Here is a 22,962-nt window from a genome sequence, read left to right as displayed (position 1 = left end):
CTCCGGGCACAGCTCCTCAGGAGGAAAGGGCGGGAGATTCCTGTCACACACCTGAGGTAACAGCGCAGAGGCTCCGGGCACAGCTCCTCAGGAGGAAAGGGCGGGAAATTCCTGTCACACACCTGAGGTAACAGCGCAGAGGCTCCGGGTACCGCTCCTCAGGAGGAAAGGGCGGGAGATTCCTGTCACACACCTGAGGTAACAGCGCAGAGGCTCCGGGCACCGCTCCTCAGGGGAAAGGGCGGGAGATTCCTGTCACACACCTGAGGTAACAGCGCAGAGGCTCCGGGCACAGCTCCTCAGGAGGAAAGGGCGGGAAATTCCTGTCACAGACATGAGGTAACAGCGCAGAGGCGTCAGGGCACCGCTCCTCAGGGGAAAGGGCGGGAGATTCCTGTCACACACCTGAGGTAACAGCGCAGAGGCTCCGGGTACCGCTCCTCAGGGGAAAGGGCGGGAAATTCCTGTCACACACCTGAGGTAACAGCGCAGAGGCTCCGGGCACCGCTCCTCAGGAGGAAAGGGCGGGAAGCCTGTGGGCGGGTCACGTGACGCTGCAGGAGGTGAGCGCCTCCCCTGCGGCTCTGTGGTGCGGTATCGGAGTGTATACCTGTGTATAGTGGAGTGTATACCGCATGTTCATGGTGTGTATTATCATCTTGTGTACAGAAAGTATGGCCAGAGAGGTGACTTGTGGAGGAGTATTGTGAGAAACTACAACCCCCAGCCTGCACTGACAGGGTCTGTTGGCTATAGGGGGAGCAAAGGCTCCGGGCCTGTGACTGCGCAGCTATGAGCAGACATATAGATGTTTCCGGGGTATAGCGCGGCCCTGTTCTCTCTAGTGATGTGTCGGCTCACCACACACTAGTGCTACTGACCTTCCAGGACCTGCCATGACGTCACCCGCAGGTCCTGGTTGTGCAGCCGAGGGGAGACAGAGCACATGCGGCAGGTGTAGTACGTGGCTTCTGTCTGTCTGTTTGCTATTCTATCTACACTACACTCATCCTACACTACAATAAAGCACATCACTACTAACACTGCACTACTACTCCCATCCTCTAACTATATGGGCACAGCACTGCACTACTACCCCAGATCCTATATATATATGGGCACAGCACTGCACTACTACCCCCATCCTCTATATATATGGGCACTGCACTACTACCCCCCCCCCCCATCCTCTATATATATGGGCACAGCACTGCACTACTACCCCCCATCCTCTATATATATATGGGCACAGCACTGCACTACTACCCCCATCCTCTATATATATGGGCACAGCACTGCACTACTACCCCCCATCCTCTATATATATATGGGCACAGCACTGCACTACTACCTCCCATCCTCTATATATATATGGGCACAGCACTGCACTACTACCCCCCCCCCCATCCTCTATATATATGGGCACAGCACTGCACTACTACCCCCCATCCTCTATATATATATGGGCACAGCACTGCACTACTACCCCCATCCTCTATATATATGGGCACAGCACTGCACTACTACCCCCCATCCTCTATATATATATGGGCACAGCACTGCACTACTACCTCCCATCCTCTATATATATATGGGCACAGCACTGCACTACTACCCCCATCCTCTATATATATGGGCACAGCACTGCACTACTACCCCCCATCCTCTATATATATGGGCACAGCACTGCACTACTACCCCCCATCCTCTATATATATGGGCACAGCACTGCACTACTACCCCCCATCCTCTATATATATGGGCACAGCACTGCACTACTACCCCCCATCCTCTATATATATGGGCACAGCACTGCACTACTACCTCCCATCCTCTATATATATGGGCACAGCACTGCACTACTACCCCCATCCTCTATATATATGGGCACAGCACTGCACTACTACCTCCCATCCTCTATATATATGGGCACAGCACTGCACTACTACCCCCATCCTCTATATATATGGGCACAGCACTGCACTACTACCCCCCATCCTCTATATATATGGGCACAGCACTGCACTACTACCCCCCCCATCCTCTATATATATGGGCACAGTACTGCACTACTACCCCCCATCCTCTATATATATGGGCACAGCACTGCACTACTACCCCCCATCCTCTATATATATGTTGCACAGCACTGCACTACTACCCCCCCCCCATCCTCTATATATATATGGGCACAGCACTGCACTACTACCCCCCATCCTCTATATATATGGGCACAGCACTGCACTACTACCCCCCATCCTCTATATATATGGGCACAGCACTGCACTACTACCCCCCATCCTCTATATATATGGGCACAGCACTGCACTACTACCCCCCATCCTCTATATATATGGGCACAGCACTGCACTACTACCCCCCATCCTCTATATATATGGGCACAGCACTGCACTACTACCCCCCATCCTCTATATATATGGGCACAGCACTGCACTACTACCCCCCATCCTCTATATATATGTTGCACAGCACTGCACTACTACCCCCCCCCCATCCTCTATATATATATATATGGGCACTGCACTACTACCCCCCCCCCATCCTCTATATATATGGGCACAGCACTGCACTACTACCCCCCATCCTCTATATATATGGGCACAGCACTGCACTACTACCCCCCATCCTCTATATATATGGGCACAGCACTGCACTACTACCCCCCCCATCCTCTATATATATGGGCACAGCACTGCAATACTACCCCCATCCTCTATATATATATGGGCACAGCACTGCACTACTACCCCCCATCCTCTATATATATGGGCACAGCACTGCACTACTACCCCCCCATCCTCTATATATATGGGCACAGCACTGCACTACTACCCCCCATCCTCTATATATATGGGCACAGCACTGCACTACTACCCCCCATCCTCTATATATATATATGGGCACAGCACTGCACTACTACCCCCCATCCTCTATATATATGGGCACAGCACTGCACTACTACCCCCATCCTCTATATATATGGGCACAGCACTGCACTACTACCCCCATCCTCTATATATATGGGCACAGCACTGCAATACTACCCCCATCCTCTATATATATGGGCACAGCACTGCAATACTACCCCCCATCCTCTATTTATATGGGCACAGCACTGCACTACTACCCCCCATCCTCTATATATATGGGCACAGCACTGCACTACTACCCCCCCCCCATCCACTATATATATATGGGCACAGCACTGCAATACTACCCCCATCCTCTATATATATGGGCACAGCACTGCACTACTACCCCCCATCCTCTATATATATATGGGCACAGCACTGCAATACTACCCCCATCCTCTATATATATATGGGCACAGCACTGCACTACTACCCCCCCCCCATCCTCTATATATATATGGGCACAGCACTGCAATACTACTCCCCATCCTCTATATATATGGGCACAGCACTGCACTACTACCCCCCCCCATCCTCTATATATATATGGGCACAGCACTGCACTACTACCCCCCCCCCCCATCCTCTATATATATGGGCACAGCACTGCACTACTACCCCCCCATCCTCTATATATATATGGGCACAGCACTGCAATACTACTCCCCATCCTCTATATATATGGGCACAGCACTGCACTACTACCCCCAACCTCTATATATATGGGCACAGCACTGCACTACTACCCCCCCATCCTCTATATATATATATGGGCACAGCACTGCAATACTACTCCCCATCCTCTATATATATGGGCACAGCACTGCACTACTACCCCCCATCCTCTATATATATGGGCACAGCACTGCACTACTACCCCCCCCCCATCCTCTATATATATGGGCACAGCACTGCACTACTACTCCCTTCCTGTATATATATGGGCACAGCACTGTACTACCACCCCCCATCCTCTATATATATGGGCACAGCACTGCACTACTACCCCCCATCCTCTATATATATGGGCACAGCACTGCACTACTACCCCCCCCATCCTCTATATATATGGGCACAGCACTGCACTACTACCCCCCCCCCCCATCCTCTATATATATGGGCACAGCACTGCACTACTACTCCCTTCCTGTATATGTATGGGCACAGCACTGCACTACTACCCCCCATCCTCTATATATATGGGCACAGCACTGCACTACTACCCCCCACCCTCTATATATATGGGCACAGCACTGCACTACTACCCCCCATCCTCTATATATATGGGCACAGCACTGCACTACTACTCCCATCCTCTAACTATATGGGCACAGCACTGCACTACTACCCCCCCATCCTCTATATATATGGGCACAGCACTGCACTACTACCCCCATCCTCTATATATATGGGCACAGCACTGCACTACTACCCCCCCATCCTCTATATATATATGGGCACAGCACTGCACTACTACCCCCCCATCCTCTTTATATATGGGCACAGCACTGCACTACTACCCCCCCCCCCCCCATCCTCTATATATATATGGGCACAGCACTGCACTACTACCCCCCATCCTCTATATATATGGGCACAGCACTGCACTACTACCCCCCATCCTCTATATATATGGGCACAGCACTGCACTACTACCCCCCATCCTCTATATATATGGGCACAGCACTGCACTACTACCCCCCATCCTCTATATATATGGGCACAGCACTGCACTACTACCCCCCATCCTCTATATATATGTTGCACAGCACTGCACTACTACCCCCCATCCTCTATATATATGGGCACAGCACTGCACTACTACCCCCCATCCTCTATATATATGGGCACAGCACTGCACTACTACCCCCCATCCTCTATATATATGGGCACTGCACTTCTACCCCCCCCCCATCCTCTATATATATGGGCACAGCACTGCACTACTACCCCCCCCCCCATCCTCTATATATATGGGCACAGCACTGCACTACTACCCCCCATCCTCTATATATATATGGGCACAGCACTGCACTACTACCCCCCATCCTCTATATATATATGGGCACAGCACTGCACTACTACCCCCCATCCTCTATATATATGGGCACAGCACTGCACTACTACCCCCATCCTCTATATATATGGGCACAGCACTGCACTACTACCCCCATCCTCTATATATATGGGCACAGCACTGCAATACTACCCCCATCCTCTATATATATGGGCACAGCACTGCAATACTACCCCCCATCCTCTATTTATATGGGCACAGCACTGCACTACTACCCCCCATCCTCTATATATATGGGCACAGCACTGCACTACTACCCCCCCCATCCTCTATATATATATATGGGCACAGCACTGCAATACTACCCCCATCCTCTATATATATGGGCACAGCACTGCACTACTACCCCCCCCCCCATCCTCTATATATATGGGCACAGCACTGCAATACTACCCCCATCCTCTATATATATGGGCACAGCACTGCACTACTACCCCCCCCATCCTCTCTATATATATGGGCACAGCACTGCAATACTACTCCCCATCCTCTATATATATGGGCACAGCACTGCACTACTACCCCCCCCCCATCCTCTATATATATATGGGCACAGCACTGCACTACTACCCCCCATCCTCTATATATATGGGCACAGCACTGCACTACTACCCCCATCCTCAAACTATATGGGCACAGCACTGCAATACTACTCCCCATCCTCTATATATATGGGCACAGCACTGCACTACTACCCCCCATCCTCTATATATATATATGGGCACAGCACTGCACTACTACCCCCCCCCATCCTCTATATATATATATGGGCACAGCACTGCACTACTACCCCCCATCCTCTATATATATGGGCACAGCACTGCACTACTACTCCCTTCCTGTATATGTATGGGCAGAGCACTGCATTACTACTTGTACCCTTTATTTATATAGGCACATCACTGTACTACTACTCCCATACTCTATATATGGGCATGACACTACTACTCCCATACTCTAACTATATGGGCACAGCACTGCACTACTACCCCCCATCCTCTATATATATGGGCACAGCACTGCACTACCACCCCCCATCCTCTATATATATGGGCACAGCACTGCACTACTACCCCCCATCCTCTATATATATGGGCACAGCACTGCACTACTACCCCCCCCCCCATCCTCTATATATATGGGCACAGCACTGCAATACTACCCCCATCCTCTATATATATATGGGCACAGCACTGCACTACTACCCCCCATCCTCTATATATATGGGCACAGCACTGCACTACTACCCCCCATCCTCTATATATATATGGGCACAGCACTGCACTACTACCCCCCATCCTCTATATATATATGGGCACAGCACTGCACTACTACCTCCCATCCTCTATATATATATGGGCACAGCACTGCACTACTACCCCCCCCATCCTCTATATATATGGGCACAGTACTGCACTACTACCCCCATCCTCTATATATATGGGCACAGCACTGCACTACTACCCCCCATCCTCTATATATATGGGCACAGCACTGCACTACTACCCCCCCATCCTCTATATATATGGGCACAGCACTGCACTACTACCCCCCATCCTCTATATATATATGGGCACAGCACTGCACTACTACCCCCCATCCTCTATATATATGGGCACAGCACTGCACTACTACTCCCTTCCTGTATATGTATGGGCAGAGCACTGCATTACTACTTGTAGCCTTTATTTATATAGGCACATCACTGTACTACTACTCCCATCCTCTATATATGGGCATGACACTACTACTCCCATCTTCCCTCTCTCTACTACTTGCATTATATATATATATATATATATATGAGCAGCGATGTACTTCTACACCCATCCTCTATTTATGTGGGCACAACACTGCAGTACTACTCTCATCCTGTATATGTATGGGCACAGCACTGCACTACTACCCCCCATCCTCTATATATATGGGCACAGCACTGCACTACTACTCCCTTCCTGTATATGTATGGGCAGAGCACTGCATTACTACTTGTACCCTTTATTTATATAGGCACATCACTGTACTACTACTCCCATACTCTATATATGGGCATGACACTACTACTCCCATACTCTAACTATATGGGCACAGCACTGCACTACTACCCCCCATCCTCTATATATATGGGCACAGCACTGCACTACCACCCCCCATCCTCTATATATATGGGCACAGCACTGCACTACTACCCCCCATCCTCTATATATATGGGCACAGCACTGCACTACTACCCCCCCATCCTCTATATATATGGGCACAGCACTGCACTACTACTCCCTTCCTGTATATGTATGGGCACAGCACTGCACTACTACCCCCCATCCTCTATATATATGGGCACAGCACTGCACTACTACTCCCTTCCTGTATATGTATGGGCAGAGCACTGCATTACTACTTGTAGCCTTTATTTATATAGGCACATCACTGTACTACTACTCCCATCCTCTATATATGGGCATGACACTACTACTCCCATCTTCCCTCTCTCTACTACTTGCATTATATATATATATATATATATGAGCAGCGATGTACTTCTACACCCATCCTCTATTTATGTGGGCACAACACTGCAGTACTACTCTCATCCTGTATATGTATGGGCACAGCACTGCACTACTACTCCCTTCCTGTATTTATATAGACACAGCACTGTACTACTACTCCCTTCCTGTATTTATATAGACACAGCACTGTACTACTACTCCCATCCTCTTTATATAGGTACAGCACTACTACTCCTATCATGTATGTATGAGCACAGATCAGTACTACTACTCCTATCCTGTATATATGGGCACAGTACTACTACTCCTATCCTGTATGTATGGGCACAGTACTACTACTCCTATCCTGTATATGTGGGCACAGTACTACTACTCCTATCCTGTATATGTGGCCACAGTACTACTACTCCTATCCTGTATGTATGGGAACAGTACAGTACTACTACTCCTATCCTGTATATATGGACACAGCACAGTACTACTACTCCTATCCTGTATATAGGAGCACAGTACAGTACTCCTACCCCTATCCTGTATATATGGGCACAGCACAGTACTACTACTCCTATCCTGTATATATGGACACAGCACAGTACTACTACTCCTATCCTGTATATATGGACACAGTACTACTACTCCTATCCTGTATATATGGGCACAGCACAGTACTACTACTCCAATCCTGTATATATGGGTGCAGCATTGTACTACTACTCCTATCCTGTATATATGGGCACAGCACAGTACTACTACTCCTATCCTGTATATATGGGCACAGTACTACTACTCCTATCCTGTATATATGGGCACAGCACAGTACTACTACTCCTATCCTGTATATATGGGCACAGTACTACTACTCCTATCCTGTATATATGGGCACAGCACAGTACTACTGCTCCTATCCTGTATATATGGGCACAGCACAGTACTACTACTCCTATCCTGTATATATGGGCACAGTACTACTACTCCTATCCTGTATATATGGGTGCAGCACAGTACTACTACTCCTATCCTGTATATATGGGCACAGCACAGTACTACTACTCCTATCCTGTATATATGGGCACAGTACTACTACTCCTATCCTGTATATATGGGTGCAGCACAGTACTACTACTCCTATCCTGTATATATGGGCACAGTACAGTACCACTACTCCTATCCTATATATATGGACACAGCACAGTACTACTACTCCTATCCTGTATATATGGGTGCAGCACAGTACTACTACTACCCTGTATATATGGGCACAGTACAGTACTACTACTCCAATCCTGTATATATGGGCAGAGTACTACTACTCCTATCCTGTATATATGGGCACAGCACAGTACTACTACTCCTATCCTGTATATATGGGCACAGCACAGTACTACTGCTCCTATCCTGTATATATGGGCACAGCACAGTACTACTACTCCTATCCTGTATATATGGGCACAGTACTACTACTCCTATCCTGTATATATGGGTGCAGCACAGTACTACTACTCCTATCCTGTATATATGGGCACAGCACAGTACTACTACTCCTATCCTGTATATATGGGCACAGCACAGTACTACTACTCCTATCCTGTATATATGGGCACAGCACAGTACTGCTACTCCTATCCTGTATATATGGGCACAGCACAGTACTACTGCTCCTATCCTGTATATAAGGGCACAGCACAGTACTACTACTCCTATCCTGTATATATGGGCACAGTACTACTACTCCTATCCTGTATATATGGGTGCAGCACAGTACTACTACTCCTATCCTGTATATATGGGCACAGTACAGTACCACTACTCCTATCCTATATATATGGGCACAGCACAGTACTACTACTCCTATCCTGTATATATGGGCACAGCACAGTACTACTACTCCTATTTTGTATATATGGGCACAGCACAGTACTACTACTCCTATCCTGTATATTTGGGTGCAGCACAGTACTACTACTCTTATCCTGTATATATGGGCACAGTACAGTACCACTACTCCTATCCTGTATATATGGACACAGCACAGTACTACTACTCCTATCCTGTATATATGGGCGCAGCACAGTACTACTCCTCCTATCCTGTATATATGGACACAGCACAGTACTACTACTCCTATCCTGTATATATGGGCGCAGCACAGTACTACTCCTCCTATCCTGTATATATGGGCACTGCACAGTATTACTACTCCTGTACTGGATATATGGGCACAGCAGACTACTACTACTCCTATCCTGTATATATGGATACAGTACAATACTACTACTCCTATCCTGTATATATGGGCACAGTACAGTACTACTACTCCTATCCTGTATATATGGGCGCAGCACAGTACTACTACTCCTATCCTGTATATATGGGCACAGCACAGTACTACTACTCCTATCCTGTATATATGGGCACAGTACTACTACTCCTATCCTGTGTATATGGGCACAGTACTTCTACTCCTATCCTGTATATATGGGCACAGTACTACTACTCCTATCCTGTATATATGGGCACAGCACAGTACTACTACTCCTATCCTGTATATATGGGCACAGTACTACTACTCCTATTCTGTTTATATGGGCACAGTACTACTACTCCTATCCTGTATATATGGATACAGTACAATACTACTACTCCTATCCTGTATATATGGGCACAGTACAGTACTACTACTCCTATCCTGTATATATGGGCACAGCACAGTACTACTACTCCTATCCTGTATATATGGGCACAGAACTACTACTCCTATCCTGTATATATGGGCACAGCACAGTACTGCTACTCCTATCCTGTATATATGGGCACAGTACTACTACTCCAATCCTGTATATATGGGTGCAGCATTGTACTACTACTCCTATCTTGTATATATGGGCACAGTACTACTACTCCTATCCTGTATATATGGGCACAGTACTACTACTCCTATCCTGTATATATGGGCACAGTACTACTACTCCTATCCTGTATATATGGGGACAGCACTACTACTCCTATCCTGTATATATGGGCACATCACAGTACTACTACTCCTATCCTGTATATATGGATACAGCACAGTACTACTACTCCTATCCTGTATATATGGGCACAGCACAGTACTACTACTACTCCTATCCTGTGTATATGGGCACAGCACAGTTCTACAACTCCTATCCTGTGTATATGGGCACAGCACAGTACTACTACTCCTATCCTGTATATATTGGCACAGCACAGTACTACTACTCCTATCCTGTATATATGGGCACAGCACAGTACTACTACTCCTATCCTGTATATAGGAGCACAGTACAGTACTACTACTCCTATCCTGTATATATGGGCACAGCACAGTACTACTACTCCTATCCTGTATATATGGGCACATCACAGTACTACTACTCCCATCCTGTATATATGAGCACATCACAGTACTACTACTCCTATCCTGTATATATGGGTACAGCACAGCACAGTACTACTACTCCTATCCTGTATATATGGGCACAGTACTACTACTCCTATCCTGTATATATTGGCACAGTACTACTACTCCTATCCTGTATATATGGGCACAGCACAGTACTACTACTCCTATCCTGTATATATGGGCACAGCACAGTACTACTACTCATATCCTGTATATATGGGCACAGTACTACTACTCCTATCCTGTATATATGGGCACAGCACAGTACTACTACTCCTATCCTGTATATATGGGCACAGCACAGTACTACTACTCCTATCCTGTATATAGGAGCACAGTACAGTACTACTACTCCTATCCTGTATATATGGGTACAGCACAGTACTACTCCCATCCTGTATATATGGGCACATCACAGTACTACTACTCCTATCCTGTGTATATGGGCACAGCACAGTACTACTACTCCTATCCTGTATATATGGGCACAGCACAGTACTACTACTCCTATCCTGTATATATGGGTACAGCACAGTACTACTACCATCCTGTATATATGGGCACATCACAGTACTACTACTCCTATCCTGTGTATATGGGCACAGCACAGTACTACTACTCCTATCCTGTATATATGGGTACAGCACAGTACTACTCCCATCCTGTATATATGGGCACATCACAGTACTACTACTCCTATCCTGTATATATGGGCACAGCACAGTATTACTACTCCCATCCTGTATATATGGGCACAGTACTACTACTCCTATCCTGTATATATAAACACAGTACTACTACTCCTATCCTGTATATATGGCCACATCACAGTACTACTACTCCTATCCTGTATATATAGGCACAGCACAGTATTACTACTCCTATCCTGTATATATGGGCACAGTACTACTACTCCTATCCTGTATATATGGGCACAGCACAGTACTACTACTCCTATCCTGTATATATGGGCACAGCACAGTACTACTACTCCTATCCTGTATATAGGAGCACAGTACAGTACTACTACTCCTATCCTGTATATATGGGCACAGCACAGTACTACTACTCCTATCCTGTATATAGGAGCACAGTACAGTACTACTACTCCTATCCTGTATATATGGGCACAGCACAGTACTACTACTACTCCTATCCTGTGTATATGGGCACAGCACAGTACTACTACTCCTATCCTGTGTATATGGGCACAGCACAGTACTACTACTCCTATCCTGTATATATGAGTACAGCACAGTACTGCTACTCCTATCCTGTATATATGGGCACAGCACAGTACTACTACTCCTATCCTGTATATATGGGCACAGCACAGTATTACTACTCCTATCCTGTATATATGGGCACAGTACTACTACTCCTATCCTGTATATATGAACACAGTACTACTACTCCTATCCTGTATATATGGCCACAGCACAGTACTACTACTCCTATCCTGTATATATGGGCACATCACAGTACTACTACTCCTATCCTGTGTATATGGGCACAGCACAGTACTACTACTCCTATCCTGTATATATGGACACAGCACAGTACTACTACTCCTATCCTGTATATATGGGTACAGCACAGTACTACTCCCATCCTGTATATATGGACACATCACAGTACTACTACTCCTATCCTGTGTATATGGGCACAGCACAGTACTACTACTCCTATCCTGTGTATATGAGTACAGCACAGTACTACTACTCCTATCCTGTATATATGGGTACAGCACAGTACTACTCCCATCCTGTATATATGGGCACATCACAGTACTACTACTCCTATCCTGTATATATGGGCACAGCACAGTATTACTACTCCTATCCTGTATATATGGGCACAGTACTACTACTCCTATCCTGTATATATGAACACAGTACTACTACTCCTATCCTGTATATATGGCCACAGCACAGTACTACTACTCCTATCCTGTATATATGGGTACAGCACAGTACTACTCCCATCCTGTATATATGGACACATCACAGTACTACTACTCATATCCTGTGTATATGGGCACAGCACAGTACTACTACTCCTATCCTGTATATATGAGTACAGCACAGTACTACTACTCCTATCCTGTATATATGGGTACAGCACAGTACTACTCCCATCCTGTATATATGGGCACATCACAGTACTACTACTCCTATCCTGTATATATGGGCACAGCACAGTATTACTACTCCTATCCTGTATATATGAACACAGTACTACTACTCCTATCCTGTATATATGGCCACAGCACAGTACTACTACTCCTATCCTGTATATATGGGCAGTGCACAGTACTACTACTCCTATCCTGTATATATGGGCACAGCACAGTACTACTACTCCTATCCTGTATATATGGGTACAGCACAGTACTACTACTCCTATCCTGTATATATGGGTACAGCACAGTACTACTTCTCCTATCCTGTATATATGGGCACAGCACAGTACTACTACTCCTATCCTGTATATATGGGCAGTGCACAGTACTACTACTCCTATCCTGTATATATGGGTACAGCACAGTACTACTTCTCCTATCCTGTATATATGGGCACAGCACAGTACTACTACTCCTATCCTGTATATATGGGCACTGCACAGTACTACTACTCCTATCCTTTATATATGGGCACAGCACAGCACTACTACTCCCATCCTGTATATATGGGCACATCACAGTACTACTACTCCTATCCTGTATATATGGGCACAGCACAGTATTACTACTCCTATCCTGTATATATGGGCACAGTACTACTACTCCTATCCTGTATATATGAACACAGTACTTCTACTCCTATCCTGTATATATGGGCACAGCACAGTACTACTACTCCTATCCTGTATATATGGGCACAGCACAGTATTACTACTCCTATCCTGTATATATGGGCACAGCACAGTATTACTACTCCTATCCTGTATATATGGGCACCGCACAGTACTACTACTCCTATCCTGTATATATGGGCACATCACAGTACTACTACTCCTATCCTGTATATATGGGCACAGTACTACTACTCCTATCCTGTATATATGGGCACAGTACTACTACTCCTATCCTGTATATATGGACACAGCGCAGTACTACTACTCCTATCCTGTATATATGGACACAGCACAGTACTACTACTCCTATCCTGTATATATGGGCACAGCACAGTATTACTACTCCTATCCTGTATATATGGGCACATCACAGTACTACTACTCCTATCCTGTATATATGGGCACATCACAGTACTACTACTCCTATCCTGTATATATGGGCACAGTACTAGTAATGATAAATCAAGTGAAGATTTTCACAGATCTGTAACATGAAAGGCTTTCAATAAATATTTCTTGTTGTAAACTTAAAGGGAACCTGTCAGCTGGATTTGGGACACTAAACCACCCACAGATCCTTATGGACTAATGGTTTAGTGTTCCAAATCGCCCTCTATGATTACTGTTCATAAACGCATTACAAAAATATTCCTCGATCTGGGGCTTTCAGCACCTGTGTGATGCTCCTAGTAACGCTAGAGTACTACACCCTGGCCCCACTGCATAAGCTTTATAGGTACACAGCATGTACTATAAAGCCGGAGTAGTACACCCTGGCCCCACTGCATAAGCTTTATAGGTATACAGCATGCACTATTAAGCTGGAGTAGTACACCCTGGCTTCACTGCATAAGCGCTGGAGGTACACTGCATGCACTATGAAGCCGGAGTAGTACACCCTGGCTTCACTGCATAAGTGCTATAGGAGCAAAGCATGTACTATGAAGGCGGAGTAGTACACCCTGCCCCCTGCATAAGCGCTGTAGGTACACAGCATGTACTATGAAGCCGGAGTAGTACACCCTGGCCCCACTGCATAAGCTCTATAGATACACAGCATGTACTATGAAGCCGGAGTAGTACACCCTTGCCCCACTGCACAAGCTCTATAGCTGTGGTGGCTAACCTATGGCGCTGTTCCCAGAGGTGGCACTCAGAGCCCTTTCTGTGGGCACTCGGGTCATCACCAGAGATGACTCCTGGTATCTTCCCGCAGTCCCAGACAGCCCAGGACTTGCTATGCACAGAGCTATTTTAAAGTGACAGCGCTACCTGTGCCTACTGGAGCAGTGGGAAGGTGTGGACATATCTGGATTATCACTGTAGCTCCTGCTCCGGCCCTGACAATTCTTCCTGTTTATGGGACCCTGGAGGGAAGCTACAATGATCACCCACATTTCTTCTATTTTCTGCTTTATTGGTGTCCTCAGGGTGCTGGTATCAATGAAAGCTGTGACAGAGAAGGTAGTATAAATCACAAATTAAATTTCTGTGTTGGCACTTTGCGATAAATAAGTGGGTCTTGGTTTTAGTTTGGGCACTCGGTCTCCAAAAGGTTCGTCATCACTGCTATAGGTACACTGCATGCACTATGAAGCTGGAGTAGTACACCCTGGCCCCACTGCATAAGCGCTATAGGTATACAACATGCACTAGGAAGCCGGAGTAGTACTCCCTGGCCCCACCGCATAAACCTATAGGTACACAGCATGTACTTTGAAGCTGGAGTTGTACACCCTGGCCCCACTGCACAAGTGCTGTAGGTATACAGCATGTACTTTGAAGCTGGAGTTGTACACCCTGGCCCCACTGCACAAGTGCTGTAGGTATACAGCATGCACTTTGAAGCTGGAGTAGTACACCCTATCCCCACTGCATAAGCGATATAGGAATACAGCAAATACTATGAAGCCGGAGTAGTACACCCTAACTTCGCTCCACAAGCACTGTAGGTACACAGCATGCACTATGAAGCTGGAGTAGTACATCCTGCTGTAGATACACAGAATGCACTATGAAGCCGGGGTGGTACACCCTGCCCCACTGCATAAGCGCTGTAGGTACACAGCATGCACTATGAAGCCGAAGTAGTACACCCTGGCCCCACTGCAAAAGTGCTCTAGGTACACAGCATGTACTATGAAGCCGGAGTAGTATACCCTGGCCCCACTGCATAAGCGCTGTAGGTACACAGTATGCACTATGATGCCGGGGTGGTACACCCAGGCCCCACTGCAAAAGCTCTATAGGAGCACAGCATGTACTATGAAGCCGGAGTAGTACACCCTGGCCCCACTACATAAGCTCTATAGATACACAGCATGCACTATGAAGCCGGAGTAGTACATCCTGGCCCCACTGCATAAACTCTATAGGTATACAGCATGTACAATGAAGCCGGAGTACTACACCTTCAGTGAAGCATTGAGAGAGGAGGCGCCAGAGCTTCGGATGTGAGTCCTCTGTGCCTTAAAGACCTGTGGGCAGTTTAGTGTCCCAAATCTACCCAACAAATTCAGAGCGGCGCCTATCATATGGAAGAGACAGGAAATGTGTATGGCTGCAGAGATCTCACCTTTAAATCACTACGTTGTTATATACTATGATTATTAATAAGGAGACCTGAGGTAGTATCTACCACTCTATGGTCACTGGAATGTGGAACACTGCTACACCTTGGTTGGGGGCCCGCTTGGGCGAGTTTGCCCCCCTATGCTGAACCTCTAGCTAAGGGTGATGGCACACATGGCGTTTTGAACACGTTTTTGGGACGTTTTTAAGAAGTCCGTCAAAAACTGCATGCGTTAAAAAAAATGCATGTGTTTTTTGAAAATGCATCCATTTTTAAACCGTTTTAATTAAGATAATTGGTCAAACCTGTCAAAAACAGATCCGTTTTTTTTAAACGTCCCAAAAACGCGTTCAAAAACGGCACATGTGCCATCACCCTTAGGGTGAAGACACACGTGGCGTTTTTGGGCCGTTTTTAGTTAGTGCGTTTTCTGATCGTAAAAAAGCATGCGTTTTTGACAGGTTTGACCAATTATCTTAATTCAAACTGGTCAAAAATGCATGCGTTTTTCAAAAAATGCATGCATTTTTTAACGCATGCGTTTTTTACGATCTGAAAACGCACTAACTAAAAACGGCCCAAAAACGTCACGTTTGCCATCACCCTTAGCCTCTGAGCAGGCACAGTTTGGGCTCCTACAGGTTATAAATTACTGGGAGTTGTAGTGCAGGTGATAATACACAGGTTGCAGGGTGGCGGTATAATAACTCTATGGGGATAGGAATGAAGTGGTGGTTTACAGTGGTAATAATGGGGCACATTTACTCACCCGTCTGAGGAGTTCACAGAAAGTGCATTGTCCGTGTATAATGCGCTGTGCGGGGAGTCACTAAGATCCTGCGCCCAATATCCTGCATGTGTCACTTCCCCGCTCAGGTCCCCGGAGTTCTCCTTCTTCTTCCAGGTGCATGTAAGTGCATTGTCCGTGTATAATGCGCTGTGCGGGGAGTCACTAAGATCCTGCGCCCAATATCCTGCATGTGTCGCTTCCCCACTCAGGTCCCCGGAGTTCACCTTCTTCTTCCTGGTGCATGTAAGTGCATTGTCCGTGTATAATGCGCTGTGCGGGGAGTCACGAAGATCCTGCGCCCGATATCCTGCATGTGTCACTTCCCCGCTCAGGTCCCTGGAGTTCTCCTTCTTCTTCCAGGTGCATGTAAGTGCATTGTCCGTGTATAATGCGCTGTGCGGGGAGTCACTAAGATCCTGCACCTGATATCCTGCATGTGTCGCTTCCCCGCTCAGGTCCCCGGAGTACACCTTCTTCTTCCAGGTGCATGTAAGTTCATTGTCCGTGTATAATGCGCTGTGCGGGGAGTCACTAAGATCCTGCGCCCAATATCCTGCATGTGTCACTTCCCCGCTCAGGTCCCTGGAGTTCACCTTCTTCTTCCTGGTGCATGTAAGTGCATTGTCCGTGTATAATGCGCTGTGCGGGGAGTCACTAAGATTGTGCGCCCAATTTTGGAAGAAAGTGTTTTACAATGTTTTGCAACCCCTATAATCTTACAGATTACCCCTTTAAGCATCAACCAATCTGTTTGCAATCCATGGGCTGTTCAGGGGCAATCACACAACCAATTTACTTCTGCTGATGTCTGCTAATGCTATACCGCTATTATCCACAGATCCTCAGATGGGATTTTAGCGCTCATCAAGCTAAAGGATGTGAAGAGCGGATGAATTGGTGATACGACTGCAGCAGGTGAGAAGCTCTCAGCTTTCTTACTGTAGTCAATAATGGTGGAAATATCTGAATGCTTCTCGCATTAAATGTGGCTTCGTTTAGATGAACTCGTCCCGAGTCTGCAGCGACGCGGAGCAGGGGTGGCTTCTATAGTCATATCCTCCATACTACATACCTCCTGGACTTACATCCGTGATAACCATTTCCGTTATTTGATTCTGTCAACAAAAGGCTAAACATGATGGATCTGTCTTACAGCACATGGGATAAAGTAGGTGTATAACATAAGACCAGATATCGCTGTAGATACTGGGCAGATAGAAATCCTTATGTAACTATGAGGCTGTGTTCATACGTGGTGTTTACCACACAATACAACAGCTGATGTGAGGATATTTGCCTGATTACGTTGCGTGGACATTGTTTTGTAAACATAATGTTAACTGAATGTTATGGTGATGTGAATGCACTGTGTTAACATTGTGCTTTGTAAACGCTAATGTTAACCAAATTTAGTTGGGGAAATCTCCTCCTCAGCTGTTGTATTGTGTGAGTGCAGAGGCTCACAGGTGAAGCGGACCTGCCACATCTCCCTTTGTGACTATCGGACAATGATGATGTCACGTGGGCCAGGATTTTCCATTGATATAACTTGGGCTGGTAATAGTTACCCAGGGTCTTGGTGCCACCACTCACAACCACACAACGACGGAGCTGCGTCACAACCTCTTTCTCCAGCATTGAACGGCGCCACATTCACAAACTTGACACCAATGGTCATGGAGTCTCTCACACAAACAATAAGGAGAATTTATTTTGTATATGGATATTGGTGCTTACTGGAATCTGTGTCCTGACCTAACTTTAGGGTTAGATTTAAGCCATACTGCTTCAGTGATGGAGTGAATTGCACGCTCCTAAACCTGACCCGATCACTGATGTATGCCAACCCCGGTCACACCCTGTATAGTGAACTATATTATCTGATAATGGGGATGTACGGTTTCCATTGCAGTGTCCATTGTCACATTTGAAAAGAATAAAGTGCTATGCAGTGTTCTGTGGTTTTGGAGGGGCCCCTACAGCTGATGTGATTGTATCTTTTCTGCTAAGTTGATACAACATGTAGAGAATACATTTGTTACACATTAAAGCAGTTGTCTGTGTTTAGTAAAACATGGCGGCTTTCTACACAGAACTGGTCTTTGGGTCAGTACTGCAGCTCAGCCCCATATTCTTCCACATCGGGGTGGAGGCACGTGTGGCCTTTTGAACCCGTTTTTAGGCCGTTTTTAAGCAGTCTGTTAAAAACTGCATCAGTTTTTGACAGTTTTTCCCAATTATCTTAATTGATAATGGGAAAAAAACATACAAAACCGGTAAAAAGGACGTGTTTTCAACGGACGGCTTAAGCTTCAAAAATTTTCATAAATGTCTCTGTAATGAATGTTCCTTATATTCTTTCCTGCTCCATTCACAATGATCAGATCTGCTTCCTGCCGACAAGTAGCTGCAGGTAATTTTGTGAATCCTCAGTCTCCGGCCAGCAATCACTACAGGTTTCCCTTCCTCATTGTAGATAAATGGTTTTCTTTCTGAGAAGCCAGGGCTTGGGAGCTGTACACATCCAGATCCTGAGCTGCTGTTTCATCCCTGCCATTAGTCCATAGAACAGATTCACATGAACATGTCAAGGAGAGGATGTACGTGAGATTTATATGTCAGAAATAACTTAATTATAGCATTTCAAGCCGCCCCTAGTTATGCTCATCTGGATGATCAAAGACCTGGAGGAAGTCTCTGAGTCAGGTGGTCTGAAATGTCTCCACTTGCTTACCATGTGCTGGTGTAATACATGTACAAAGGTAAACTATAGTGTTCATACAGCAGTGCCTGTGCAGGGCTATGGGCCCCAAGCGCCTCGGCGTCTGTGCGGAGCTGTGGGCCCCAAGCGCCTCGGCGTCTGTGAAAGGCCAGAAGTACTATGTGCCATGGTGTAAGGGTATCATTCAGCAGAGCATTATGGAAGTTTTCGCTGAATTTCTGTAGTGTATATAGTGTAAGCAATAATGAATGAGATTAGATGCAGATGTAGTTACAGTAGGAAGCCATAGACCTGGGTGTGTACTGCGCCTTATACTTCAATCACTGAGTCTTGCTGGGAATCTTGCTGTTCAGACACCCACAGATCACAAGAAATGTAAAATCTGGGGTAACAGGGGAAGTTGGGAGCAGCTTTATCTGCTATCAGCCTATAAGTGGTCTCTGCAGAGCATGCACCATGTGATATGTGGGCAAAGGCTTTAAATCGCATCATCTATTAATCCCCTTTGGCCCCCTATAATGCAGAAAAGACCCCCCAGAATTTTCTGTGCATCTGCTCAGCTCTGCACTGAATTGCTGGACAAACCCCATAAGGATTTCACAGTAGGAGGGTTGGATCACTTTCCTCTGTCACATCTCAAGAGGAGTATGAGCAGACAATGCTTACAGTGACCAAAAATGGCATCCGCCCTGTCTCATCCCAAGAGTAAGCACAGGGCTTTCTCTGTTGATAAGCGCAGACATCATCACAGAGAATATTTTGGGCGATTCCCTGAATGGATTTGCATTATTGTGTGAGATTTATAAACTACTCTACCCGCAGAAACTAACAGTCGGACCTCGCAGCTGGACTTTGTTTTATTAGGATTGTTGTGTTTGGATTGGAGATGATTTGCCTCTTGCAGCTGTTTATGGAGATACGAGCGTCGCCAATCACGTTACTCTTACAGTACGGGAAGTTTAGATCGGAACTTAGAGTACAGCTTGTGAAAATATGTGTCTCCAGCAGATGTGGGAGTCACTTACGTGGCGACGTGCACAGAGGAGGGGACTGCCATCCTGCTATCAGAAGGTTTATGTTCAGATTTGGGAAAATTGAGGAGCTCCTGATTGAAGGATGCAACCTGGAAGTATCTTGGACCCAGGAGACTGGAGGGAAAAAGAAAACCTTATGTGACCACCTGTAAAGGCACTTTAATAAATTACCCGAAACACTAACATCCGTAAACTTTAACCGTATAAGTAACTTCCAAAAAATGACACTTATAAAACACAATATAAAACATTTCTTGCTGGGTGGAAAATTAGGTCACAGCTTTATTTTTTTTATACAATAATCTGTAATATCCAAAACTCAAGCACTTGGAATGGAATTACACATTATTGAGCTCTGGAAGCTGTATGCCCAGATGGACTCCCAGCTGGCAAGTCGGCCAACCGAGCAACCATCATCTTCCACCATTCCGCCTGATGTGACTGGAAATTAACTATAAAATACAAAGGTAAAACATTACAAAAAATAACATAGGGAGGGAGGGGCAGCTGTCCGTCGCCTCAAAGAGGTAGATAACATTGAGTCATCAGCTATATAACTCCCCACGTCCTGCAGGAATAGAGAACGTCATGAGGTAACAGGGGAGGGGGAGACACAGATCACCAACACTATTAAAGTGCAATAGTACCCAAACGTTTACCCCTTTGCATCTAATAACGTCAGCGCCCAGTCTCGGGGAACCTTCCTTAAACAGTCCGGTGTCCACAGGCCAAATGATTAATTTATTTATTCAAGCTTTATGACATAAATGCATTATGGAATATAAGGGGTGCTTAAAGGGATTGTCCAGTGACAAGTGTCCTGTGCATAGAGGCCTAACAGTAATGGGTTTCCCACCGATCACGAGAATGGGGGTCTACTGTACCCGGTTGTGGCCAGCCGCAGATGCACGCCTCTTCTCCATTGACTCTCTATGGAACTGACGGATGAGATTTCTCATTTCATGCATTTTTTGCAATAGAATTGTAATGCTAATATTTATAAATTATTATTATTATTATATACCAAATGGACGTGTACCTCTGCTATTGGGCTATACCTCTGGGTGGTCCCGTGTCCCTCTGGCAGCTCCTGTGTCCTGTGCTCTGCGCCATTGAGGCGGATTACAAGACATGACACATTACTATGCATGCGGCAAAGTCGTAAGCTCAAAACCCAGACAACAGGTCAGAACTGAGTTTTCCAGGTTTAGGTCTCTAAATCTGAATAGTGTAAGGACTTTCTGGTGGTTTAGGTCCTATAAACTATTGACAGGTTCCTTTTAATGCAGAATCGTATGTGTAAAGGCTTTACTCAGCCCCCGTAGACGTTTTATAGGCTTCTTTGTAGGTGACCGCACAACCCCTTTAAACTTTGTAAAAGTGGAAATTTTACTATTTGTTATTTATTGAAATTTTCGTCAGTTCTCCTTGTAATTCAAGTTTTTTTTTCCAGATGTATGAAGTTTCCAGACCCTACATGTGCTGCGCAGAATACTGTAAGATTTATACATGGGGCTCCTGGGGCCAGAAACTGTAGGAAGCGGATCCTGCCAATTTCTCCATTGGGCGGCCCCTGTTGATCTGGTACAGGCCATGGAGCTTGGGGCCAGCGTATACTTGATTGTATATCTTTGTATCTTTTTACACTTTTCATCTTTTGTGCCCATGTTCTGCTACACTATGCAGCATGTGTTCTGCAGACATCCGCTTCATATCTTCCCTTGGATTTTCTAGTTTTCAATTAAATTTGTTTCAAGGATTTATGGAATTTTATTAGCATCATCATTGCTCACTTACAATATACTGTATAATGTATATACTGGTCTCATGTACCAGAGCGCCAGCGCTTACCAGTATTTGGATAGGACTAGTTGAATAATGAATTTTGCTATAATACATCAATGACATCTGTTACCAGGTGTGACCATACAGACTGCACCCAGTGTTATGTATTGTACCCGAACAGCAGTGTAATTATACCTCACACTGCTGTACTCTGTGCTCTCTGCAGCCAGTGTTATGTATTGTCCCTGGAGAGATGTGTAAT

General features: G+C 45.8%; 1 protein-coding gene and 1 long non-coding RNA gene across 2 annotated transcripts in view; one reads left to right on the top strand and one right to left on the bottom strand.

Annotated features, from left to right (window-relative positions):
* Positions 1-948, bottom strand: part of LOC140078023 (collagen alpha-1(V) chain-like) — a 347,730-nt gene extending 346,782 nt beyond the window's left edge. Inside the window, exon 1 of the mRNA XM_072125797.1 lies at positions 882-948. The gene's annotated coding sequence lies outside the window, so the exon portion shown is untranslated. The remainder of the gene's footprint in view (positions 1-881) is intronic.
* Positions 820-22,683, top strand: LOC140078025 (uncharacterized). Its single transcript, XR_011849879.1, has 4 exons — positions 820-955; positions 17,998-18,074; positions 18,159-18,327; positions 22,369-22,683. It is a non-coding gene; the product is annotated as an uncharacterized lncRNA (long non-coding RNA).
* Positions 22,684-22,962: the final 279 nt, after the last annotated feature.

This window comes from Engystomops pustulosus, chromosome 9, assembly GCF_040894005.1.
Source record: "Engystomops pustulosus chromosome 9, aEngPut4.maternal, whole genome shotgun sequence".
Classification (NCBI taxonomy): Eukaryota; Metazoa; Chordata; class Amphibia; order Anura; family Leptodactylidae; genus Engystomops; species Engystomops pustulosus.
Note: the sequence above shows the minus strand (reverse complement) of the source record. Positions and strands in the feature narration are given on the sequence as shown.